Genomic DNA, 27,467 nt, shown 5'->3' on the forward strand with positions numbered 1-27,467 from the left:
GGAGCTGCTTGTTAAAGAACGGGGAGAACATTAGCCTTGCTGTGAGTGTACTTGTGTTGGTAATTATCCTGTGTCCATTATCTTCCTTAAAAGTACTGTGTTATGCCATGACAACATCAAATAGAACTGTTGGGGTCACTGCTCGTAGGGCCAAGTGATGCGAAATTATTATATGTTCTAAAAAACACACAATATCAAATTTTCAATTAAAATTTAAGATTTTTTAATTTGTCATACATTTTATGAATTGCAATTTTCTCCTCTCTTCCATGTCCTTATGCCCTCACACCCACCCCTAAATAAATGCAAGTGGCTGCCTGTGTGGGTTCTTCAGTTCCATAATTTCCTGAAAAGTCTGACAGTGTTGTGTCTCAGTAGTAAAAAGAAAGTAATTAAAGTGACAAAAAATGAGATGAAAAAATATAAATAAAGCTTATACAGTGAAATAAAGGAAACAAACACTTCATAAGTGTTAATATCAACACAGGACCTTCCTATATAGTCAAAATATTTCTGGTTTTGAAAGTTTAGGCTTTCAAGGAGAAGAAAATCAGGAAAATGCAGCGTGTCCGCTTGTTTTTGATGCTCAGAGGAAAGCTAATTTTCTGAGAAAGGCAAAGTTTAATCATGACATTCAATATAAATATTGCTTAGGTGACCTGTAGTTAATTTTTCCAGTCTGGCACATCCAAGCACTGAGCCCATCTATTAATGCTCTCCTAGGGGAATGCAGACACATGCCTATGTGTATGCATATTGTTTCTGCTGCCTTGATTTCTTACTGCTGTATTTCATCCAGTGGCAAAAGCAACTGGTGCTGAAAAACCTCTATCCAAACCTAGCTCATGATATTTCACAAGGATGTAATCCAGCATGACATTACAAGAAGCTAGAGAAGTAGGTGTGGTAAAGTCAGGGGGTGGAGAGGAGGGAGCCTGTCTGGAATTTGGGAGACCTGCTTCTTTATGACTGTCTACAAAACAGTGCTGTGGATAAGGAATGGTGCAGGAACAGGAGTTAAGCCACAGTGTAGGCGTGTGATCCAGAGCTGAATTCTGGCAAGTTCTCTTCTTTCAGTGTGCATATGCTTAAAATTTCAGTGTGCATTTGCTTAGAAGTTCCTAGACTTCCTAAAAAGTTACTCTGAACATGTTTTTAATAAATAATATATAATAAATGGAAGTGAAGTGCCTGGGTTAAAATAATAATTAGACAAATTCATCAGAACAGTTAAACACAAAGCAACTCCTGCCTTCAGTCTTTGAAAGTCTTGGTACTGCAAGGTGTAAAATTAAACATGAGCCCACATTTACCCTCTTCAGTTCTTTCTCAGGCTCTGTTGGCTGCTGATGGTGACAACATTATGCCTGATGAGACAGCAGTCTCAATTGAAATGGTCATACCTTAGTACGGTCTTACATTACTGCATCTCTGTGTTTGGTATTACTTTCTGCAGTGTATTTATGTTGAAGCAGTGAGCAATTATGATGTCATGGCTAGAAAAAACATGGACAACAATGAGCAGACTGAGACCTAAAATTATTCTTCCTTCTTCAAATCTTCAGTAAGAAATTTTACTTTAGTACAAAAGATACTTGGAAAAGACACCCTCTTCTGCCCCCAAAATTTAAAGAAAAGGTTAAAAAACCCAAAAGCACAGAACATGCTTAATTCATTTTAATGAAAGGATTCACTATGCCAAATGCTTGCGTGTATGGAAAGAGGTAGGTTACAGCGAGTGGATGGATCTCTGAATAAAGAGTAAAGAGAAAATAGGTGCTGTCTGAAGTTTTCTTTATATGGACATCTACAGATAAACTTCCCAAAAGCTCCAGCCAAAGAATTGTTTTAACAGATAAGCCATTATGCTGTTGTCTCTCCATTTATTTCTAAGGAAGACTGAAATGCATATCATACAAACAGTCCTGTAATGACAGCTTTACTGTTTCTCTGCTAGTGGAAGCTTATTTAAAATTAGCAAAACTATCAAAGGTTATAGAGAAGGAAGGGCTTGTGGAAACATTCTCCTGCATTGCACACACCACTTCACTCAGCAATGTGTTGAGGTACTGCCCCATTTTCACCATAGGCACAGGTGGGGAAGCACAGGTCTAAGACTGGTTTAGCCTCTGGGAATTTAAACCCACAGCTCAGGCTGAAAGGACTTGGAACACCACACCTCTGGGACTGTGGATCAGGAATGAGAACAATGCAGAGGAGAGATGAAAATACTTCCTACACAAAGTGGCCCTTAGCCTGGTGCTAGAGCAGCTCTTTTGGCACTGCAGGAACCAGGCCAATAGCACAAAGAATGATGACAAGGGCAAGACTCAAAAAATCAATCATCTTATTTTAAGACAGACTGCAGGATAAGGAATGTAGTAGCTGGACCCTGCAATGGCACCAGAAAGTTTTATATGTGGCATAACAACTCATACAGGAAGTTTGCATTTAGGTTAATATTTAATGTCCTGTTTGCCACTTATTTCTCAACGCAATTTTCTTGAACCTTCAAAAAGGATATCTACAATTCCTTGAGTATCTTCACCCACCACTTACTCTCTCATCTGTATGCTCTGTATATTTACATAGTAGCGATAGTAACAGTCCTGAATGTTTCCTATAAGTGTGTTCTATGAACTACGTTTTTGTCTTTGAAAGAAGACAAAACTGTTTTCCTTGAACAATTAATTTTAATCTTGAAAAAGAAGAAATACCTCTCTGCCTGAAAATGTAACAAAATAAACCTGTATTATTTTATGTTTGTATGCAATATGACCCTATTAACTTACCAAGAATTGAATTGTTCCAAATAAAGTAATGCATGGAAAAATATTTAACTAGGTTTAGAACCTTGAAATACAACCAATTTTACCTGAGCAAAATAAATGCAGTTTTCCAGTGGGTGCTGCAGACACCATGTGCTTTTCAACAGAACAAAACCAGAAATGCAGACTCAGACAAGGATGGCTTGCGATATTTTATGGTGGGTGTCAGTTTTTCAACGATGGTATGCAGATTAAGCTGTGTTTCACTGTAAAATGTCACTATCTTGGCTGTCCTGGGAATCCAACAATATTATGAATGTAGTAAATAAGAACCAAGAAAAAATCCTGCATAGGTACTATATCAACAGAAGCAGAAGGTGGTGTGGTTTCGACTGGCTAAAATATGTCTTTCTTATGTAAGGCTACAAAGTTATTTGGCTCTGCAATATTTTTTCTTCTCTGAAAATGAAAACAAAGAAGAAAATAAATCTCTGAAAATTCTCTGTAAATGAAATGCTGAATATGTAATTCATGGTTGACCAAATCACTTTTAAAAAGCAATTTAGAAGTAAAAATTGAATTTTCCTCTAAAAAATGACAATTTTACATTCAGAATTGTATTTCTCAGAATAGACATGTATGACTGAAATACCATTGCATAACAAGTGCTACTTAGAATCTTCATTAATGACACAGAGAGAGGAATTATGTGCACCCTTAGCAGTTTTGCAGATGACACCAAGCTGAGTGGTGCAGTGACACACCTGAAGGGTGGGATGCCATCCAGAGGGACCTGGACAAGCTCAAGAAATGGGCCCATGGGAGTAATGACCAAGTATAAAGTACTTCACTTGGGTCAAGGCAACCCCTGGTATTACCACAGGCTGGGGATGAACAGATCCAGAGCAGCCCTGCTCAGAAGGATTTGGGGGTGCAGGGGGGGTGAGAGGCTGGACATGACCCAGCCCTGTGCTCTCACAGCCCAGAGAGCCAAAAGTGTCCTGGGCTGCATCAAAGGCAGCATGGGCAGAGGTGAAGGAGGGGATTCTGCCCCTCTGCCCTGCCCTGGTGAGAGCCCACCTGCAGGGCTGCATCAGCTCTGGGGCCCCAGCACAGGAAGGACATGGAGCTGTTGGAGTGAGTCCTGAACAGGATACCAAGCTGATTAGGGGGAGAAGCACCTCTCCTGTGAGGGAATGCTTTGAGAAGTTTGAAGCTTTGTTCAGCCTGGAAAAGAGAAGGCTTTGGGGTGACCTAATTGTAGCATTCCAGTACCTAAAGGGGACTTACAGGAAAGATAGGGTAAGAATATTTACAAGAGCATCTAGTGACAGCATCTACAAGGATAAGTCTATTTAAAAAAAAAAAAAAAAAGTAGTTTTAGATCAGATACTTGGAAGAAATTCTTTACTGTGAGGGTGATGATGTTCAGGAACAGGTTTCTCAGAGAAGCTGTGGATGCTCCATCCCTGGAGGTTTTCAAGGCCAGGTTGGATGGGGCTCTGAGCAACCTGGTCTAGTGGAAGATGTCCCTGCCCATGGAAGGAGGGTCAGAACAAGATGATCTTCAAAGTCCCCTTCCAATTCAAACTGTACAATGATTCTATGATTGAAACATCAGACTTTTGAAAAACCTGTAATTTGTTGATGGGTCATAGATTATTGGAGGATCTTTAACCAGATACAACTGAAAATATTACTTCAGAAGAAGTTGTTGTTCCTGTGAGTAGAAATACAATATTATTGCATTCTGCAAAAACTCTGATAAAATTCTTTTGAAATCAATGGTAAAATTCTCACTGACTTTAAGGCGTGAGGATGTAAATCACTAGATTACTTAAAACGATACAATTTTTTCATTAGTTCTTGGGTGTTTAAAGATGCACTGCTGGAATCTGGTCAGCAGTTTTGCAGCCACCTCCTTTTTTCCCCCTATTTTTGCCCCTCTTGCCCCATCTCCACTTTTTATTCCCTTACCTCCCACATTTCTTTGTCCTCTTTCCTGCATCCCCTTCCCTGCCTTAAACCATACAGTACCCTGATATCTTCCTTTCATCTCACAGTTTTTGGGAACCTTAAATGCTATGTTTATTTCCCGTCCTGCTATAAACTTTTTATGCAAATGTCTCTGCTTTTTGAAGGTTTATTTTTTGTGAACTGCAGCACTGAAAGCCCAGATAATCATGTTATCCAAAAGAAAACAGGCCCGATATGTGCAGTAACTTGTGTTACAGCTACATTATTATTGCATGACAGAGATATGATCTAAAGTAGAGGGGTCTTTACTGGATACCAGCAGATCCAGCTGCCATTTTTGACCGCCCTGCTGCTGTGTGAGATTGCTGCTGGCAGTCACCTCACTTCCTTGCAGCTTAGTTCCATCTCCTGTAACAACAAATTATTTCCATGCCCCTCTTTCTACCTTTCTGAGTTCTGTGGATGTAAAATGTTCAACTTGTGAAGCAAAGCAGGTGTGTATTGAGAACAGTGCAACTTCTCTATAAACCACTGAAATAGATCAGTACCTGTGACCTTGCACATTCAGACCAAAGTACCTTGCAAAACAAAGAAACCCCTTATTATGCAGATAGAACTGAGCCACAGACATAAAATACCATTTCTCATTCCACACTAAATAGATAGTAAACCAAGAATATAACCTGTATTTTCTAACTTCTGAGCTAGTCCTTTTCATCAATAGTTCTTTAAGCTACTTCTAATACATGCCATATTTCTCTACTTTCCACTTACTCTGCCACTCAGAGTCCCAGGTGGGTGGCAAATCATCCTAAAATTCTTCCATTAAAAAAAATACAGCTCCCAGCATTTTGTTTTCTCAATTCAGAAGAATAAAGAAATCTTTGCTGCACATTATAGACACACATTGTTCTTCCCAAATTGATCTTCTCTTAAAAAACCTCTGATTGCTACGATGCTGCATTTCACATGCAAATATATTGCATTCCTTTTTTACTTGTTCATAGTTTAATTGGAGAACAGCAGGTGATCAAAATCACAGTAGTAAGAAAGGTGTGTTTCTGTAGAACAGATGAGACTTCCATTTAAATCCTTACAGGGGTGCCTTTAGCTTTCTCTATTAAGCAGCCTTGCAATTTTCAAATCCCATAGCTATAAAACTGGAGCAGAGTCTTACCTGCCTTGTAAGTTCCCTCAATCACACAGTCATGAAAAGAAATCTTAGGCCAGATTGCTGTCTTGTTTCTTTGTACTTAGTACTCTGATTTTTTTCCCTACCAAAGCCTTAACACGAGAAAGCACATGAACTTAAAGAGAAAAATCTGTTTTCCTTTCACTAGATAATTTTTTAAAAATTAATTATCAGCAATGACCCACAATTGTTGTCCAGGTTTAAAGAAACAGATAAAAATGCAATGTAAGAAGAATAACCAAGTAACCTACATAAATTGCGTAAGATATTTCAGAATATAAATGCTTTTTAAACTAAATATGACACCTATTTGTACTAACAAGTTATGTTTCAGACCTATCTTAATACCTGTATAATAGTTCTTTCTGAATAATTGCCCCTAATTTGTCTCTTTGGAGTCAAATCTGTATTTTCTATGTCTTTGTCAGCACACAGCTAGTGATATGATCTCTTTCTGGCAAATCATGAATGAGGCAAATCAAAAACAAGCAGGAATGAATAAAGATGGAAAAAATATAGAACACAGCAAAAGATGCCATTTTCTTTGTCCTGTGATTTTTGTACATTCTCACTTTGTTAGGATTTTTCACTCCTTTTTCTAAACATTTATCCACACATCTATCAAATCTGCACCTATCACACATTTTTCAACCTTTAAAATATATGTTAATACCAGAAGTTCCTAACAAACTGCCAGAGACTGGAAGCAGATGACTCCAGTATTAACTGCTACTAACAAACAGCATAAGTTGGAAGATCTGCATCATGTGATTGTTTTAGTATGAGACATCTTTCATTTAATACCTTTACAGCCATAAGTATGAATAAGCATGCATATATTTCCTGCCTTGTAGGTCAGGTAATTTGTATTCTTACTGAGGAGAAGAGGAATGAATATCAGTCATTGACACAGATATTTTTGCTTTTCCTAAAAACCAGTTATTAGGGTTCAGTGTCTGTCTCTGTCTGTCTCTGTCTTCAATGACGGCAAGTAAACTGTAGCCTGGAATAAGGCTTCGATTAATGTCAACATTATGCAGATTCTTTATTAGTAGGATTAAATCAATGTGGAGGATTTCCTCAAGTTATCTGTAGTTCTGTGAAACACAACTACTTACAGCTTAAGCATGTTTAGTGTTGCTTGTTCTACAATTGCTGCTACAGATTACAGAGACAACTGTGTTTTGTTGTGTCAGCTTGAATTAGTAAGTAAGCAAGTTTTTTTACCTTTGTAGTACTTTCTGGGAAAATCTTATACACTCCATTGCTCTGGAGTGTAGATTTAAGGAGATAGGATTCAGAGCACCTTTGGTTCATTACCCTCTGCTTATTAATGTGTTTTGACTATGTAACATACATTAATATTTTAGCTTATTACTACTTTTAAATCATAGTTGACTGAGAAACGGAGGTTTCAAGGACATTACATTCCCGCAAGGTTCATGAAACTAAGCAATTTGAAAGAGGACAAGAAGGACAAACTTAAAAATTCTTATCTAATACAAGTAGATAATCTACATAGGAGGAGAACACAAGATGACACACTCATAAACTGTGGATGTGTGCTTTTGGGGCTATCTTGTCTATGGCTGGGTTGGAAGCTGGATGTGAATTTTTATCTGCTGTGTCTTTTAATATTTATTTACAATATGTGCTTTGTATTAATGTAGTGTAATGTTCATTTAGTGACACCTAGAATATAATTAATGAGCCAATGCATTTTAGATTCAGTAAATGTTTCCTAACTCTATCTGGCTATGTCTGAAAAATAAAAAAATAATCTCCTTCCTCTATTTATCTGTTTACTTTTACTTTTTTCATAGGAAAGCATATATTACATAAAACATAAAACGTTTCTATCTAAATGTAAAGTTTAATCATAATAATAAAAAAATCACAACTGTGCATAGTTTTTAGGGATATCTCCAGCTGAAAACATCACCTGGCTGACAGGAACCTCATGAAATTCAACAAGTGTGAAGTACTGCAACTGGGAAGGGGAAGAATCACACATCAGTAGGGTGTTGGGTCAACTGTCTTGAAAGAAGCACAGCAGAAACGACCAGAAAGGGGTCAAGGTGAATTCCAAGCTGAACATGAGATAGAAGTGAGCAAGCTTTTTGCCATTTCGTGTCAGAGTTAGGAGAAGCATTGTCAGCAGGTTGAAGAGGTGAGTGGCCCTTCCCCATTATTCAGTGATGGTGAGGCCACAGTTGGAGAACTGCACTAAGGTCTGGGCTCCGCACTACAGGGGAGGAAATGTGGAAATCTGGAGAGAGTCTGATTAGGAGTGACAAAGACAACGAAGAGACAGATTCATCTCTTCTACAGGAAAAATCTGGGAGAGATAAAACTGTTCATTCTGGAAAAGGAAAGGCTTGGGGGATCTCATTACTGTGTGGGATGTTTGAATGATGGTGCAAAGAGGAAGGAGCCAGGCCCTTCAGTGTTACCCAGTGACAGGACCAGAGGCAGTGGGCACAAACTGAAACACAGGATGTGCCATCTGAGATCAACAAAAACTTTATCACTGTGAGGATGTGAAGGTGACTGATCCCTGATGAGAGTTGGCTGGACAGGTCATGGAGTCTTCCTCCCTAGAGATTTCAAAAGTTGTCTGGACATAGTGCTGGTCAACCAGCTCTAGGTGGCCCTGCTTGAGCAGGATCAGATCTCTCCAGAGGGCCATGTCAACTTCAACTGTTTTGTGATTTTTACCTCAGTCATATTTCTGTCTCATCAGCTTATTGATATAAAGAATTGAAGTGACTGAAATATCTTTGGACCCTTCAATCTATGGACTCCAGGTTTTCACAGAATTACAGGATTTTGGAAGTGATCTCTGAAGAAAGAGTATAATGCCTCTGCTCAGTGTCGGGTCAGCTAAGGTAGGTTGCTTTGGGCAGTGCTCAGCTGAGTTTTGAGCATGTCCGAGGATGGAGACAACACAGTCCCACTAGTCAACTTGTTCCAGTGTTTGGAAAGAATCATTGCAGATAGAGAATTATTTTTTTCTTAACTTTGAATGGAATTTATTGCCTTTGAGGTTCTGCTGATTCCGATTTGACTTTTCAGTCTCTACCAATGAGAATTCTTTGTCTCTTTCTTCTTTAATCCCCACACATAAAGTGGGGATAAGACTACCATGTGTCTTTTCTTCTCCAGGCTGAACAAACTCAGTCCCTCCATCATTGTTCATTGTCTTTCACTGGATTTGCATGAGCCATGTCTACATTTTACTGGGGGTTCAGAATAAAACAATTCACATTATGTAATCACTTCAGAAAATATCTTGCTGTTACAGAAAAAATCCTGGATGTTTTAAATAACAGATAATAGTTTAAGACCGCAGATGTATCAATAAAAGATATTGCAACTCTTTGTCAGAAAAAAGGATTTCTGAAAAGTATACTGGCATTTCTATTCTTGGAGTAATAATCTCCCCAAAATCCTCGAGGAAAGAATATGTAGTAAATGAGGTCTTTTTACATCCTTTCTTTTCCTTACTTTTAAAAAATGGAGATCAAATAGCTTGTTTTAGAGGCTTCTTGTTAATTTTTGAAACAATTGAAGAAAAATATTTCAGCCATGATTAAAGACTACTGATTAACTTTATGTCTCTAGATATATTCATAATTCACCTTCATTTCATACTTTAACAATACTAGGGATCAGAATGCAAGAAAGAACAGATGTTTTAGAGATTATTATTCAAAAAATTAGCCCAGCTTGTAATGACAAGGAGAGAATCTTTCTGAACATTCATATAGTTAGAAAAACTGTTGCAGAGATATAGGTCTTGATTCTGCTGATATATTTTCCTATTAAGCTGCACTTTCCTTCCAGGTTCAGTTTCCTCTGATAACTTATAAATCTTCTGAATCAAAATATTAGTGCAAGATTTCCCTGTTGTTTTGTTGTCCATTCATCTGTAGTTAAAACTGCAGTGAAAGAAGTTGAGACAGAGCACAATCATGTTTTGAAGATTTATGTGCTATATGAAATATTTCCTATGTGGAATATAAACTTAAGTTTGATGTAATTTTTCCTGAGGAGGTATATCATGATCATAGCTTGAATTATAAAATGGAACTACCCTTAGTACTTGGAATTATAGACATGGCATAGCATGCTCAATTTAACATAGAGTTGAAATGGAAGTGTTACAGAGCCAGCTTCACTCTGTACTCTTGGTACCTCCAGTGCTGTTAGTATTCCTGTCTAAAGAGATTTATTTCATTTACTTTAGAGAGTGTTGGATTGGGTAATGAAGGAGGTAGTCAAAACTTTTAGATCACAGCTGTTACCAGAATTCTCATAAAGGGTTCAGCATAACATTGTTGTACCCTACACCATAGAAAAAGGGTAGGAGGTTTGTGGAAAACTCTGCTGTCTGTATTGTGTCACAGAGTCAGTGGAACTACTCACATTTCATCTCCCTGTGCAAATGCAGGTTGGTATATGTGCAGAGAGAGTACCTCCTTTTTCTTTCCTGTCCTGTATCCCAGATTGTAGAAAGCCCTTTCCTGCAGCTGAGACATGCTAGGGAATTTCTTTGGACATCAAAGCAAAGGTTTATTGAAATCTTACCCTTGCACTTCATTTTCTCTTTCTCTTCTACTGAAAGGGGTGACAAATAACAGGGCCCACTGTGGAGGTCACTGAGGAAATGATGCTGAGAATTCACTCCCTGGACAGACAAAGGTAAGGCTTGCCTGTCACCACAAAGTTGTTAAGAGTGTGAAAGGTATGTTCAGTGAGATGGTAAGAGATGGAGAGAAATGTTATTCACAATTTAAGTCTTTCATGAAAAAAAGGTTTTCCTGTTCTTTCAACTTTTACCTGGGGTCAAGGACATTTGTCTACCATACCTTGATTATTTTTTCCCTGCCGAAAAGTGAAAGAAAACTTTCATTGTAATCAACCTTTCTTTTCTTCCTTACAGCTCTCAGTGAGGTATTATTATTATCTTGCAGGTGCAGAACTGGGAGTGGAGGGCCTGGGTGACTTGTTCATGGCCACCTACCTGTTCATGAAGTAATCAAACCCACATTTTTGTGGGTTGCTGTAGAGCTATGCCCCTTGTCAGACAGAGTGGCTGCAAAGCAGTAGCCTTTATGGACCTTCCTGACCATGCCATATTTCCCTGATTCACTTGGCAGATAGGTTCTCAAAGATTTACTTGAAAACCTGACTTAATATTTTAAACATAATTCAGAAAATATGAAGTAACTCAGTGTGGGGCAGAGGATCATAAGAATATATTTTCTTTTATTGCTTTCCTCTTGCTACTGAGTTCCTCCATCACCTGGTAGTGTCTCTCATACATTCCTATGTACTTTCTACATGGTCCACTCTAAACCAAAACTTTCAGCTATGCTTTCCAAGTCAAGTTGAAATGGGGACCTGGAGACCAGGTTAAGCAGTCCAGGTCTTGGTGAATACTTTGCTCACCCCATAACATCCCCTTAATTTATCTTCCCTGATTTCTTGCACATTCCTCTTTTACACTGTTTCTCAATTCCTTGGCAGTCTAAATAATTCATAGTAGAAAATGGAACTGTGAATGCAAACAAACCTTCAAATTAGGCCTAATCCTTTCAGCTCTTCATAGCTGGTAAAGGCTTGTCTCTTACATGCCTACATAGAGAATGCTGACTGGAACAGGAGGTGTGTACCTTTAGGATTTTTTTTTTTAAATTTTGTTTGTTGGTTTGTTGGTTTGTATTTTTTTGTTTTTGTTTTTGGTTTTGTGTTTGTGTTTGTTTTTTGTTTTGTTTTGTTTTGTTTTTTGTTTTTTGTTTTTGTGTGTGTGTGTGTGTGTGTGTGTGTGTGGTTTCTCTAATAACCAGATTTACAAAATGCATTTTTGGATTGACATGTATGAAGCCGAAACTTTGTAGGAAGGGTGGGACCTCTTTATTTCATTTGCATATATTTAGCCTTGGAACAGAAGTCATTTATAGGAATTTCCAGAAGGACTTTAAAGGTTATCCAAAGACCATCTTTCAGAGGGAACTCTCATAAGATATGTATGCAAAACATGCCTATGTTGTCACAAGCAGGTTATTTCACATGCAAAATTATTCTGCTATAGATTATGAAAAACTGTCATTCATGCAAGCCGTGGTTTACTTGTGCAATTAATACTGCAGATTCAGCTAGGAAGAGACACCTGCAGGAGACCATCTAAGTCATCAAGTCCATTTGTCATAAGTGCAGTCATTACATGTACAGTCCAAATGACTTCATAAAACACCTATTTGGTGCACTCAGCATGCTACAGGACTGGTAACCTCTAAGTAAAATATCAAATGACATAAAAGACTGCAATGGGCCACATGAGAAGGAGAAAGTGAGTTCAGTGTCTTAGATTCTTCCACTGTAGTTCCGTGAACAGTCTTTTGGTGCTAGAGAGCCCACTTTCCACAGGAAGGTTTTCAGATTTCCTTCTTTGAAGTTTCAAAACTGGACTAGACAAGACCCTGGTCTATTTGGTCTGGCTGACCCAGTTGTGAGCCATAGCTGGACCAAATGACCTCAGGAGGTCTCTTCCAACCTAAACTGCATTTATTATGATAACAGTTATTTTACTGTTCTCAATTTCAGAACTTCTGTATGAATTGAAGTGCTCACATGATTTTCCATTAATTTGCTCTGGGCCAAGAATTATTTCAGCTATTGATACCCTTCCTTAGTTTGGGATACACTTTGTCTCTGATTTTTGAACTTTACTTTGAGACACACAGTTGGGAGTGAGATAAATGAGCACAGAACAAGACTAAATGTTAGTGTTCTCATGAAAAAAGGACTTTTGACTTACTGTGTATTAAATTAAAAACATCAGCCTGGCTCTGTTGTAATACAAGAAAAATGCACGGATGAAAATCCGGAGGGTAGAATGACTTCTCTATACCTTATGCAGTACAACACTGCAATGTCGTACATTGATGAAATTTGGGCAAACACCTTCAGAATTATGAACTTGACATCTGTACTGTTTCCTTGAAGAAAAATGTATACACATTAGATGGGAAATGTGCTTGTGGGGAACTGAGAAATCAGTTTCAACTTTTGATTGAAATCAGTGGTAAAATTTAGAATTTAAAATTGTTTAAATTTAGTACTAGAACTAAGTACAGGAACTTAGCTCTAGAACTCCTTAGGGAAATTTTCTTGCCCTTGTGTAAGCCTAGAAGTGATCTGGTCAACTAAACTCAACACAGTGCTCTAAGAATGAGCCCATTCATCATAAGAGTGGACAGGTCTTCTCCATCAGTGAACATTTGTGCTGCTGGTGTAGTTCCAACTGAGCTCAGCAGAAAAGGAAGCACCCACATCTAGCTGATTTAATTTTTTAGAGCATAATTAATTAAAGTAGTATCTGTGATCTGTTAATTAAAAGAATGAAATCTGAAATTAGGTTTTTGGTACAACAGAAAATGTGGACTTGGCAAAAGTTTTGAAACTCACATAAGGCTTCTGATAAATTCTCATTGGATATGCAGTTATTTGGGGGGTGGGGTAGAGGTTAAAAGAGGGTCTTTTATCTCCCCCACAAAACCATCTGTGAGCCTTTTTTTATCTGACAGGCAGTAGAAGAGGAGGAGATGTGTAGGAAAAATTAAATGTTCACATTGTTCAGAAACAAGAAAGGCATGTGTCTTAGAAGCTCTCTTATCCAAGTTTCTGCTTTCCTAAAAGCCCTATAAGCCATATTTAGGTTGTGTCCCCTGAAGTGCATCATTAGCCGTAAGGAACTTTAAGCAGAGATTTCAGCGTGTCCAATTACAGTCTGAGAGCCTGATCCAAATATCACTGAAGTCAGTATCTCCACATTCCATCTCAGCAACTGTAAATGAGGGGGTGGAGGTCTACTGTGCAAAGCAATAAAAGTATTCTCCCCTTTAAGGCACATGCAACTAAAAAAAAAATCTCTGATATGTAAACAAACATTAGCAGAAGAAGATAATGTTGCAATATATGACACTATCCAACATGCTAAATCCTGCATTTACTCAGAGAATTCCTCACATCACCTAGTTTATAGATCTTTTTAGAAGTCCTTAGACATCTATTTATTGTGTGTATCCAGCAATTCAGAATACTAGGATTGGAGGTTTTCCAAAGTAAAACCTCATGAAAATCAAGTCCATGTCATATGATGTGGTAAGAGATGAACTAAAATTAGGCATGCATACATATATGCAAATATTGTTTATAGCAGTAATATATACATGTGTGTAAGAAAATGAAAGGGGAAAAAGTGGAAACAATATTCAGCATTGGTAGCTACCTAACAGGAATATCTCTAGGAGAATTATATCATTGAGTCTTTTTACAATTTACCATTGAATATTTTTACAATTTAATCATATGTCTCTATCAGTGTGACACTAGAGAAAAAAAATTGAATGTTCTTTATAAATTCTTTTAAGCTTTTGAAAATATCCTATTGACTTCATTTGCCCGAGCAGTTGTCTCTCGAAACCAGTCAAGTAGGGCTTTGACCCAGCTTCCAAGTAACTGATCACTTGAAAAGAAAAAGAAGCAAAAAAAGAAAATAATGTCTGATTTCAACACAAACATGCATAAACACAGACACACAATATACTTATTTATCACAGCAGATATTCTCACTAGTGTCATCTATAAGACTAACAGATATATTCTTAGTGTGTTTGTGTATGAGTGCAACACAACAGACACTCCTGAAGAACAATGTGTCCAAAAGCTGGAAATAATTCTGTTCCTGTAGAAACTAAAACATTTTCATGAGTATCTTGGAAATCATATGTATTTAAATTAAGAGGCTCATTAAGAAAACTGATGAGGACATGGGATTTGAAGCATAATTTCAATAACCTGTCTGGTAGTCTTTATTTTACATTTTAAAGAAATAATATTTCCATCATATGCTGTAGGTAAATGGATGTGGAAAAATTTCAGGTTTTTGTCTTTAAATCTGATAAGAAAAGACCTATGAACTGGCAATTATTGATACTAAAAACTAGTGGATGGATCCTTGTTAATTTATGGGCTTTTTTAGTTAACAGCAAGATAATCAGGTATTTCCAGCCTGAGATGTGGGTCAGAACATAGTAATGATGAAACATTTTTTTAGGTTTTATAGCCTGGAAATGTTCTCAATATAGAAAATAAAATTGTTTTTCTCTAATTGGTAAAAAAAAAAATCATAATTTTAAATTGATTTCCATAAATTTAATTATTAAGAAAAAAACATTATCTATAAAGTAGATGAAAGCTGCTTAGCATTTTTCAATTCCTGATTTAAATCCCTGTGTTTTCCACCTACTGTTTGAAGAGTCTCTCTAGTTAAAATTTGTTCTTTTGGTCTGAAAATCTGGCACATGACTCAAAGCTCTAGTTTATCAACAATCACGGTTTCTAGTGCCTTAATAATCTGAAAATCTTGTGTAGTGATACTTCTCATAATGAGATGAATTCCAGTGTCTCCAGAGCTGAATGACATCACGTTCCGGAGCAGGAGCAGGCCAAAGGGCTGGCAGACCTAAGTTTGTTACCTGGGCACCAGAAGCACTGGGAATATGCCTCAGCCACACATTCAGATGTGCCCAGAGAGCTGCAGACTTTCAGCTACACCAGTACCAGCAAACAAAAAGGCCAAGAAGTCTTTGTTTCTGTTGTTGACTGGCAGGGAACCCTAGGGCTGAAGTGTCTGTCCCATGGCAGGTGGCCTCACCCTGACCGCCAATAAATAGAACCTTGCACAGACTCTGTCATCAGCTGTGCCTGGTCTTCGCCAGAGAGCAGACAAAAATAGAAGGAAAGAACACATCAGGGTTTGTCTACATTATTCAGATCTAATTTACCACTATATACAAAGCCTTTTTTAAACAATTTCTTTCCTGAGATTTCCATGGAGATCAAGGGTATTGCCACACTAGAAGTCCAGGTAAATATGGGACAAGACGTGATTAGTGATGTCTGTTGGGTGCCACCTGACTTTGTTGCTTCAAGAAATTTATTTGCCTTATAGCACTCAGATATTAGGGTCTGACAACACCTGTGCCTCTGCTTTTGATGGAGATGCTTCCAAAGATAATAAGAACATAAATGCGTCACCTCATTTTATTCAGACATTGCGCATCTTTGCAGGTATCCAGGCAGAGGGCAGGCTAGGTCCACAGTCCAATTACATTCCTTGGCAAGTCTCCCTTCAACTCCTTAAGTCATACTCAAGGATGTGGAGTAGGGATATATATTGTTGTCCTGGTTCCAGCCAGGACAGGGTTAATTTTTTGCAGTAACTGGGAGAGGGCCTGGCCAGGACCCAAGATTGTTCTGTGCCATTGCTGGGACTGGAGGCAGGGACTCTCCTCCTGGGAGAAGGGGTTCTCTTCCCTGAGAAAACACGGTGGAGGGAGGAGTCCAGTACTTTCTATTGTCAGGGATGCTTGTCCATGTGAACAATTTGGTTTTTTACACCTTTTATTATAAATATTGTTGCTGTTACTGTTCATTTTCTTATCTTATTGCTGCTCCAAGTCAACTGTTCTTATCTCAACCCATGATATTTGCCTTTTGTGCCTACAGTTGGAGGGGATGAGGGGAGCAGTGGGGGCACTGAACTGGGGACTGAATTAATAAAATTGGTCTAGAAGGGAAACCCGTGGAGCAGTGTGAATCTTCATAGTGGTCACTCAGGTGAGCCCATGGTTTATGTCAAAACCCTAAAATGCTTTGGGCATCATTGCCAGTTTTTCCTTGCTCAAAACAGTGTTAGGGATCATATTAACATTCAACAGGACAGGTGCCAGGAACCTCATGCTCAATCCTGGTCTTGTCGAATTCACTACAGACAGTTGAAGTGGGTACCACCAGGAGCAGTAAGTGAAGAAGCTTGTTTGCAGGGGAATGTGTTCTCCCTTTAATTCTAATGATTCCTGGCTATTTTTATGTACAGTAGTTAGTTTTCAGACTGATGAGAAGGAGTCTCATTTGTACAGATGGGAAATGCTTATTATGCTAATAGTGTTCTGCATTGTTAGCAGAGATTATTAGACAGAGATGTTAAAAATGCCTCTAGTGGAATTAAGTAGGTGACAAGGTAAAACGAAGAGATAAATGACAACAGTGATTAGGAAAGGGATTGTGCTGAATACATCAGTGCAAAGGAAGAGGGGAAAAGGACCACTTTTAAAACAAATTGTTTAATCAGTGAGGTATCCATGAAAAACATAGAAAAAGGTATTTTACCTAGATGACACCAAACATTGCTTGTGAGATTACATGTGATGTTTAATCTGAAGAAACCTGAGAGAACTGTCAAAATGGTCAGCAAGGAGGAAAAACAGAACACCTCAAAGTAAGGAAGCCATAGACAGGTTTGTGTTCTATAATTAATATATTCTGTCAAATAGCTATATTATGTATCGGCAACTATGTATTTTAAAATGCAATTTAGTGAAATGTGTTATTCATCTTCTCTGAACTTGTAATACATCAAGAAAATCAAGCTTTAGAGGTAGTCATACAGGCTATCTGGTCATACCAATCTCTCCTAATGCCTTAAGAACTGCTGCTCTTTGGCATGTTGTTTCTACACTTACTTCCATTGTTCCAGCTGGAAGATGACATTTGTGACTCTGGTCTGAAAAGTAGGCATTTGGCTTTGTTTCTGAAGTAACGCATGTCCATAGACTAACTGTGCTGTAAACTTTCACTAAACGCTTGATGGAAATCAATGCTCATTTATAAAGTGTTATTGCATCACTGCAGTTTGATATGACAGAACCCGTATATAAATGATTTGGGGAATATGGCTTTTTCTTTGTTTATGGATCAGCAGTGAATCAATCCTGCCAATACATTGATTATTCTCAATTATTCAGTATGGGTAAAAGCTTTCCTTGTTGTGTCAATTACCATCACACGGCATGTTCAAACATTGATCATTTTGGCTGTTCACACTTGCAGTATGTGACAGATCGCTAAAGTTTCTGGAGCCGTTTTGACTCTCTCATCATATGCCTGAAACTTCTATGAGAGGCAGAAGAGTGGAGAACAGCAAATAGTTACAGTCATTAGCTGACAAAAATTGTTCTTGCTTGCATTCAAACTTTCCTGTTTTTGTACCTGGTAGGCAACATAAGGTTTGCTTTTTTCGCCCTGGTATTGAGTACATGTTAAACAGAGAATTCTGCTGGGACAAATGCTGCTTCTTTCACATTAATTCTGATTAACATCTGTGGTTTCCGAGCAGAAATAATCATGAATACAAACATTTGCTGACCTGAAAACTTGTGTTGACTAACATTAAAATAGGTTCCTGAATTTTGTTTGGAATGGGCACAGTTGAGGTAGCTGTTTGTGATTTCCAGAACCACTGCAGAACCTCATCATGCACCACCCAGCTTTCCTTTCTCCTGTTCTGACTGTGTTGATGGAGGCCCAGTGTCTCTGGTCTTCCTAGACAAAAAGGGGGCACCCCTAAACGCATGGGTTGCAGTTGGTGTGCACACTGTTGTAATACCTGAGTGCCTCACAAACTAAGTTTTCCGAGAGGAGCAAGTAAATTTATCTCCTTTCACAGACAGTAAACTAGAGCTAAGAAAGGCTCCATAACTTGTCTAATGTCAACATAGGAAGACTGCAGTTGAACAGGGAACAAAATAAATCTTCTAGGTTGTGGACCCTAAACATCCTTTCAGGTTGCTAATGCATGAGATTCTTGAGCTGTGAAGCACAACAATAAAGGTCATCTTCCATGAAGAGGTGCCCAGGATACAGAATGTGTGCTCAGCTCTTTTTGGTTCTTGATATGAGGGGAAGAAGAGGAGGAAAGGCTGTTTTGTTCCTACTGAGATGCGGCTCAGAACAGATTGTGCATGGATGTGATTTTTCATGATGGTGCAGATGTGAACTGGTGTAAGTGAGATGGAATCAGCTGGGTCTTGTTATGAGAAGTTCTTCTTTCCTCTCATTTCTGACACTGAAGATCGGGCAAGGAAAGTTCATTGGATGTCCCAGCAGGAAGGGATGGGCTCTCTCTCTAATGGGAAGACAGAGTGGAAAGCTTCTTTCAGAGTGGGAAGTTCCTATTTTAAGCACTATTAGTTATTATGAGACTGCTTAGTGATGATGGACTGTTTCTTGCTTTAAGAAGTAAAAACATTTAGCATGAGGGCCTATACAGCCTAGACATGAGCAGCTATTCTTTTGTGTCTCCCTCAAGAAAGGTGGGAGCAAGGTGATTTTTACCTTGGGCCACAGCAAGGAGGAGGAGCAAAGTTACACTGTGGAGAATATTTTTGTACCAGAAGTGTCTTCATGAATCCAATTTGCATCTGATGATGCACATGTGTTGCAATACAATCATTTAATGTCCTATTTTGCCAACAGCTGAAACAGCCTTACAAGACAACTTCTAAGTTGAGAACAGACATAGACACAATGTCCTCTTTTTGCTAGTCAGGCTGTTCCCACACTGTCACAAAAGCATTGTCACAGGCTAAACCTCCAACTGTGACTCTGACCTCTGTCCTTCCTGGACAGCAAAATCATCAGTCAATGCTTGAGACCCCTGCAAACAATGGGCTTTGGAGCACCCTAAAGCCTCTACCACTTCAAAAATCTGGTCACTGGAAAAAAATGAAGGCACCCCTGGGTGAATTGCTGCACAATGAGTCTCAGAAATAACCACTTAGCCTATTTCTTCTGTAAATAAGGTGACTGAGAGGTTGGTAAAATGCTGTCTCGGTCACTTCACTTTCTTCTTGGATCTCTCCCTGGCTTGAGACTTACATACGGCACAGGCAGAAAATCTTTTCGGGAAATTCAGACTTCGCAAAGATTTTGGGATTCTTATCAGAGAAAACGAACGTAACATTTTGGGATTAAGCAATCTGAATTGGAATTGCAATATTTGATTCTGGACAGGTTTTACTTTTGTTTATGTTCAATTGACCTGCCAAGTCACCTGCTCGAAGTTGTGTTTTGTATATCTTGGAATCTAGAGATTCATGGTAGAAAATAGGACATGAGGAATATATGATACTGCAGTAAGTAGTCCAGGTTATGCCAGTTCTTAAATGGAGCAAAAATATAACATGGTGATTCAGTTCAACAAACTGAAGTTGAAAATTACAGTAAAGTAATATTTTTGGAGTGTATTTTAAATTTTTTAAAGTATGCCTTTTCCATTCCCTTAAAGAGGAGTTTTATAATTTGCATCCATCACAGGAAGACAGATGTTTCACAGAAGAAAAATTCTCATTTCTATTTGTTAGTTGCAGACCTGGCAACAATTCTGTGTATTTTTTGACTTTTTGGGATTCATTTATTGCATTTAAAAATGAAACAGTCAGCCTGATTGAACTCTACTTAATAGAATAAACTAGCATGCATAGAAAACATCTGAAAATATTTATCTGAATTATTGTATTCTTTAATAGGTCTTGACATTGGCTGACAAAGGGTAGATGTATTGTGTTTACTTGATTACCCAAGTGCTTATTTTCCTTAAAGACAAATAGTACTTGTTCTCTAGAGCAAGTGGGGAACTAGAGTGAGGGCTGAGTTGTCCTGAGAGGGGGGCCATGGGATCCCTCAATGAAATTACAAATCTAATTGTGTGCTCTTCTCCCTATGTTCAATCAATATAAGCAAGGAAGTGATATGGTCACTTGCAAGTATTCTATTCTGCTGGTGACTTTTTCAAAGCCTCCAGAAAAGCTTAAAGTGACCACAGTCCTAATCCAGCTGTCTCAAAGCTTTCACATAGGTGAACAATTCCATATTGCCATCTGCCTAAAATTGAATATAGAGCAGCTAGTCTGTTCTAGTAAAACTCTGCAGACATATTTCTATATTTTCTGTATTTTCACTCTCCTTTGGGATGATCAGGGAGCTTATGAAGTTTTTTTGGTGGAGAGCAGAAGGGAAGAAAAAAACAAGGCATGAGGTAAGGGATTTCTATTCAAACCCCTACTCTGAAAAGCACATTGTGACTGAAAAAACCATTGATTTGGGAATTAGTGAAAGGTAATTCATGAGCCAGTGTGAACATGTTGCTTTCCTGCTTCATTATATACCAGCTCCCTAGGACTTCAAAGTTTGAATCAAAGTTTCTGCTTCTGTTAAAATTTTCTGTGAGCTGTTTTCCTCTTTCTGAAGGTTTACATCTCCTCCATGGTAATCAGAGAATTTAGTGGGTACTTTCCTCCAAGGAAGCTGCTCCTGCTTAAGAACGAGCTGGTGAACAATTACTTGTCCCCAAATAATAGTTCCTGTTCTCTAAAAGAGCCCTGCCAAGACTTTCACAACAAAATAATTTTGTCAGGTACACTGTATGACTTCACTGAAAGAAACTTAAACATTCAGAACTCTTCAAAAAAGTTAAAAAAATAGTTAAAGGAAAGTTAAAGGCTGTGCATGCATCCTAAGTTTAGTAGTGTTCAGGAAGATTCATTGCTCGTTTCAGTGTGTATATTTAAAGTTAGTCTGGTATGTGTGTTTAAAGTAGTAAGGTAGACATCAGAAAGTTAACAATTTAATAACAGGTTGCCTAAGAATGCCAGGGCCCTTACTGTGATCTGAAGGTAATTGACAGCTATTTTTCTTCACTTAGGAATGACGGCCCACCCCAGGAGCAATGAACAGACAAATCACAAAGTATCATGTTCCTTCTTGATTGAACAACGTCAGGGGCCCATGGTTAACTGCATGGCCTCTTGTTCAGCTGCAAGAGTGTCTTTTTATTTGTTTGAGGAAGTGCCCAATTGAAAATAGAGGTGAAAGAGAGGCCATTTCTCTCTCTCTCTCTTTTTTTTTTTTTTTTTTTTTTTTTTTTCCCTTTTCCCCCTTAGCCTCAGAAAGGTCAGGAGCCTGCTTCATCTGTCATGCTTAATCAGCTGATGAAAACTCTGCTGATGCATGAGGTTGTGGCTCCTCTATTTTAAGCATAAATCTTAATTGAAGAATCATTCTGTAATGTGTTACTTCCTGAAATGTGGAGCTGCTCTTTTAGGAGTCTGCTGCAGGCTTTTGGTAGCATGGGTGTACAGTGTTTCTGGAGCTCTCCCAGGGCACCACACTTTTGTTGGGTGATACATGTGACAGCTTCCCAATTGCATATGATAAGGCATGTCGCCTCAGACTCCAGCAAAAGGCTGTAACAAAGGGACTAGACGTCCCAACTGGAATGTGAAACAAGTCATCATGACTACAGCTAACAGGATGCTGCTGACTGAGGAGCAAAGATGGGAGTACATTTCAATTGCCAAAATGAAATTGCTCGCTCCCCTCCAACCCATCATACTTCTGATTTGAAGTGTTTGTGGAACAGTTGAAAAATGCTGTATGTCTAGTTAAGGTTGGCAAGAGACGTGCAAGCATTGATCTAGAGAGGGAGATAGAATTATGCAATGTTGGCACAAGTGGTCCTTTGTCCTGGCTGGTGGGTCTGGCTCAACATGCTGATGGACAGATATTGTGTCCTACCTTATCAGAAGGGCACATGTCTTTAAAAACCCTTCTGAAATCCTTGAGGTAAAAGATGCCTTTTCAATAAAAACTATTTGTCTACCTACCTGACATGTCCTAGTTCTTAGTCCTTAGTTATGACACATTTTTTTTATACATACATTCCTGTAAGGCCCAAGAATGTTTCTCAGGAAGAAGACCCTACAAAGGAAAAGGTGCAGCAACACAAGATGCAGTGCCTTTTCTACCGTCATAAATGACACTCAGAAAGCAAAATGGGAATGAGTTGCAGCATGGAAATATGAAGTCCACGATAGTCATAGATACTGCATTTTGTCATAGGATGGAGGAAAAGAATACCCAGCCTCACACAAAATGAAAGTAGTCTATAGAACTTCTCCTTTTTAATGAGCTTAATCTTTCAGAAACACATGGCTGAAAAAAAAGAAACCAATACATAGGGACTTCGTGTGGGCTCAGAAACAGACAGGCCTTGATGTGGTCTGTGTCAGTTATTCTGACAGGAAAATGTTTACTATGGAACTAGCTGGATTTCATAAAATTTTCTCCCATAGGTTGACTTGCAGTTAAATTATTTGTTGCTGTATTAATGTATGAATCAAATTTTTGAAGTCCAGCACTAAGAAAGAGAGGACTGCAACAAAGAACCTTCACATCTGCCCTCTACCCCAGTTTTATTCCATTAAATTGGGAAATATTTCTCATTATATCACATTATAAAAGAAAATGCAAATGAATGTGCAGGCAAGAGGTGTATTAGATGCATGGAGCATTCGTCAGCTCTCCTCTGACATTCAGAGAATTCAAGGTCCTAGTGCTTGCCAGAATATTATGAATACTGCCAATACTTTCCTGTTTTTTTAACCTGGGAATTCTTCCTTGAGCAGAACGTACATGATGCACCTTCAGTGAAGCTGCAGAGGATTTAAATGTACAACCACTGCAGATGAGCATTAGCATGTGTGGAGGCATCATGGCTCTAATGCAGCTTTTCCAAACATAGAAGCTACAGCTCCAAGGAGTCATGATGGTGGATCTGGAGTTAAGCCAGAAGACCAGTTTGCAACTACATGTAAAGTTGCAGCTGGAAAGGACTTGGGAACTGGCATCCTAGTGACCAAGTGCATTTCTATATGTTACAGCAGTGTCCCAAGATTGAGTGCATGTGTTCTCGTGTGCATGATTCCTGTTGCTTGTTCTCCACCTACTGGTGGTGTTTTTAAGGCCTAGAAGCCTTAATGCCCCTCCTATAAGTGCTGTGGGGGTTACCACTGCTTGACCCCACAAAAATGTGCAATCAGCTAATTGGAAAATGCTAATTAAGCCTGTGCTCATGGTGGAGACATCCATATGAAAAGCGCTTGTCTTGTCTTTACGGCCAGCCTGCTTGCCACTGGAGAGCAGCAATGGGTTTGGATAAGCTTTCCTATCCCAGCCAGTGGAGCTTGAAGGCTCTGGGTGACTGTGTTGATGACTGGCTTGTTGAAGGCCAATTTTTCTAATGCAGACACCCATGGTTCCTTAGTTTCAGCTGCCTATTTATTCATATTCCCCATTCTCAATAATCGCCATTTCAGAAACAAAATGAACAGGGGTGAACACAGTCATCATTAGGAAAAACGATGACAATTAAATATAATTAATAAACACTCCTATTACAGGACATATGCATGCTGTGTGTCTAAACTGGACTGAGTCTAAAAATTAGTACACCTCATTACCCAAATGAATTGGAATTACATAGCACAACTTCCTCTATTAATACAACTTAAAGAAATCCTCCATTTTTTCTCATGTTTCCAGAAAACTATGTGTTTTTTAGTCAAAGAATATTAGAATGAACATTGCTAATCACATCAGTCCAGATGGTTGGCTCTCTTCTTGCCAAGTGGAAGTATTGTAACCTATCTAATGTGCAATTTACATAAGCTCCATGTTAATAAAGATCCATGAGCTTGTGGACTTTTTCTCCACTCTTTTCTATGTCACGGGTTCAGCCCACAGAGGCAGAGCTTAGTGCTCGTGACTGCCACTGGTGCTGGCTGCTGAAGCCAGAGCTGCTCAGTACATTGCCCCCAACCTTTTGTCCCTGTCTCCTCACAGCAGAATGGAATCCTATAATTGATCATTATCCACTTTTGAAGTTAAAAGTACAGTTAGGAGCATATATGCCAAACCCACATAAATCTGTGGTAAAGGCTGGAGTGAAACAAATCTCAAATAAAATTACCCTGTTACTGTGTGCATTCAGCCTGCATTCTTGCACCAGCTGGAATGTATTAGTACTGTTTTGTGTTTATGGGCTTTTCATCTAAACCTTACACAATTTAATTTTCTCTGGAAATTTACTAACTTTGAGGCTACTGTGCACCCTGTTTGTCAGTCCAACCAGCATTTTTTGTGTGGCAGGTCACACTATGCTGGCAATCACAACATATTTTTCTGATGGATAGAATTATAGGCTTATAAATTCCTGTTGGTATCTCTGTAACCTGTATGAGAAAAGTTTTTGTTCCTGAGAGTACATCTCCAGTAGGTTTGGCAGGTCATACACTTTTCTGTTATCCAACTGCAATGTGGTAAGAAATATAAAACCAAAGCTCATCTAACATTAAATCATTAAATCATTAAATCAATAAATCAATAAATCATTAAATCATGGTCTTGGCTGTCCATCCTCCTCTTTTTCTGGATCAGTAGATACCTATGGAAGGCAGAGAATACTTTTTTCAAGTCACTCTGAGAGTACTTGTGCTTTAAAGAGCTTGTTGAATATACAAATGGGACAGACACCAGCTGAAGATTGGAAACAGACAAAATTGTTTCCAAGGCCATACAGGAGTTTAAAGGCAGAATTGCACAGAGGGTTCTGTATGGCTGTTCTACATACACTAACAGTAAAATCTGACCAAAATCTGGAAAAGAGACCACCTGTGTCTGAATATTGTGTATTTTGGTATGCTGTTGGACTATATGGGCTTGTTCTGTTAAAAGCACTAGAACCTGATTAATTATTAATTTCATGTTTAATACTTTGATATTTAATTTGATGATTTACATTTCAAAATGTATTAAAGACTGTTGAGAGTATTCCCATTGGTATGGGTGTAATGGTGGAGAGTGTACCTCTAAGTCTCCTCTGTGTGTGTTAAACAGCACAATAAGATGATGAGGCTTAATGTTTTTTGGTTTTCTTTGACGCAGCTGGAGAAAGGTTGGAGCTAATGAGATTAAAGATCAGATGCAACAGGATGAGTTTGGCTCAGTTAGAGATTTCTCCTACCAAAAAACTGACTACAAAACAAAATGCCTTCTGGAGAAATACCAGACAGCCCAGAGTTGTCTAAATCTGCTGTTCTTATGTGTTTCCTTGCCATTTCAGAGAAGCACAACATATTGGATCCATGAAACTTCAGCTGTCTTTGTGATGTCTTATTCCTCTACCTTTCACTAACAGGTGAAACTAACAGCTCCACTTCCCTGGGAGCATGAGCACTCAAACCCGTGTTTTATGTGATCAAAGGAGAAGAATGTTCCTCTCTTCTCCACACAGGGACTATTTTAAGGGAAATCTCCATCCCCAAGATGGTGCAGGCTATTCACTGCTGATGTCCAGGGACTTGAAAAACAACCAAAGATATCTGTGAGAGAAGGAGGAGATTATGCACTCCAAAAATGCACTTGTATTAGTGGTGGGACAGGGCATCAGACAATCTCTTACCACATTACACAGTAATTATAGGGAGAGCTGCACTGTACCATCAGTTGATGCTTCCCCTGAATAGGCCCAAGTTTTCACTAATGTAATTTCCAATGTCCAAATGACACAATGTAATCTATAATAAGGACTCTGATTCTAGAATAAGAAAATAGGAATAAAAGCAGCCAAATTAAAATAAAGAGAAATAAAAACTCAGTTGACTGGCAGGACTATGTAATCATGGTTTTTAAGTAGGGCTTGTACATACACACAGTGGTCTTTTTAATGCTTTTCAGCTGCTGGAGATTTCAACTGAAATTTTTGTAATAACTTGTGTGTTTGTGTGTGTTCAGCATATGTATACATAGGATGGGGGTTTAAGAGCACAAATTTTTATGAAACAAGAACATCCTAGATTATCCATTACCAAGACAGCACCACTTAGGGGAGTATTTAGTGGTTACATGCTAGAAAACATTAAAGTCAAACAATTACTTTGTAAAGGATGTTATGAATTTTTCCTGTGCACAGCTTCTTACACAGAGGTCAAGGTGACACTTTATCTTTACAAGCCTGGGGACAGCCAGTAAAATTTGTCCCAAGGGCTGCTCCAAAGGCACAGGAGGCTTCCTGCTCTGTGCCCTCTTGTGCCAGGGCTGGAGTGAGCATGTGTTCTGTTTGTTCTCACAGCAGGTGAGGCTCAGGTTGTTCTGCTGAGACTGGGAAAATTCTGGTTGGGGCTCTCCTGCCTCAATGTAGTAGCTACCCTTGCAAGTCCCTCTCAGGAACGATGGAGGTAGAATAGCTCTTAGTTTTAGACAGGGGGAGGAGAATTGATAAGATGACCCTGTACTGTGTCCCTTTATGCCTAGTTTTCTATGAGTCTTTAAAAACAAACAAATGCTGAGAGACTATTTTCAAACATCACCAGTCTCCAAGACCCCAAACACAAAAATTTGGGAAATGTTTTGTTGGCAGGAAACTGTCACTTGCATTTCTGACAGATGTTGACTTGTTTGGTTGTTGTTTTGGTTTTTTGCCCGTTTCAACTGAAATGTCAACGTGTATGGAGAAGATAGAATTGCTCAGGAGTGATATCTTCTAATCTTTAGAAAATACCCCCATAGTCTTCTGTTGCCTGCTTCTAATGCCTCCTGCTGCTTTCACCTCTGTTTTCTTACAGAAGTGTATGTTTATGGCATTTTAATCAAGTCTCCTTATTAAATGTGTGAGCACCATTTTACGTGAGGTGAAGGCTTGAGTACAATCTACATCAACACCTCACAGAGCCTGGTGACTATACATAACCTACATAACAGCTTTTCTGTTACACTTTTGACTA

At 38.6% G+C, this 27,467-nt stretch overlaps 1 long non-coding RNA gene across 2 annotated transcripts in view; it reads left to right on the forward strand.

The window, feature by feature from the left end:
• Positions 1–27,467, forward strand: part of LOC134565607 (uncharacterized) — a 123,918-nt gene that overhangs the window by 30,822 nt on the left and 65,629 nt on the right. For both annotated transcript variants that reach the window (XR_010083955.1, XR_010083954.1), the window contains exon 2: positions 10,565–10,641. This is a non-coding gene — a long non-coding RNA (uncharacterized LOC134565607). The remainder of the gene's footprint in view (positions 1–10,564; positions 10,642–27,467) is intronic.

This window comes from Prinia subflava, chromosome 2, assembly GCF_021018805.1.
Source record: "Prinia subflava isolate CZ2003 ecotype Zambia chromosome 2, Cam_Psub_1.2, whole genome shotgun sequence".
Classification (NCBI taxonomy): domain Eukaryota; kingdom Metazoa; phylum Chordata; class Aves; order Passeriformes; family Cisticolidae; genus Prinia; species Prinia subflava.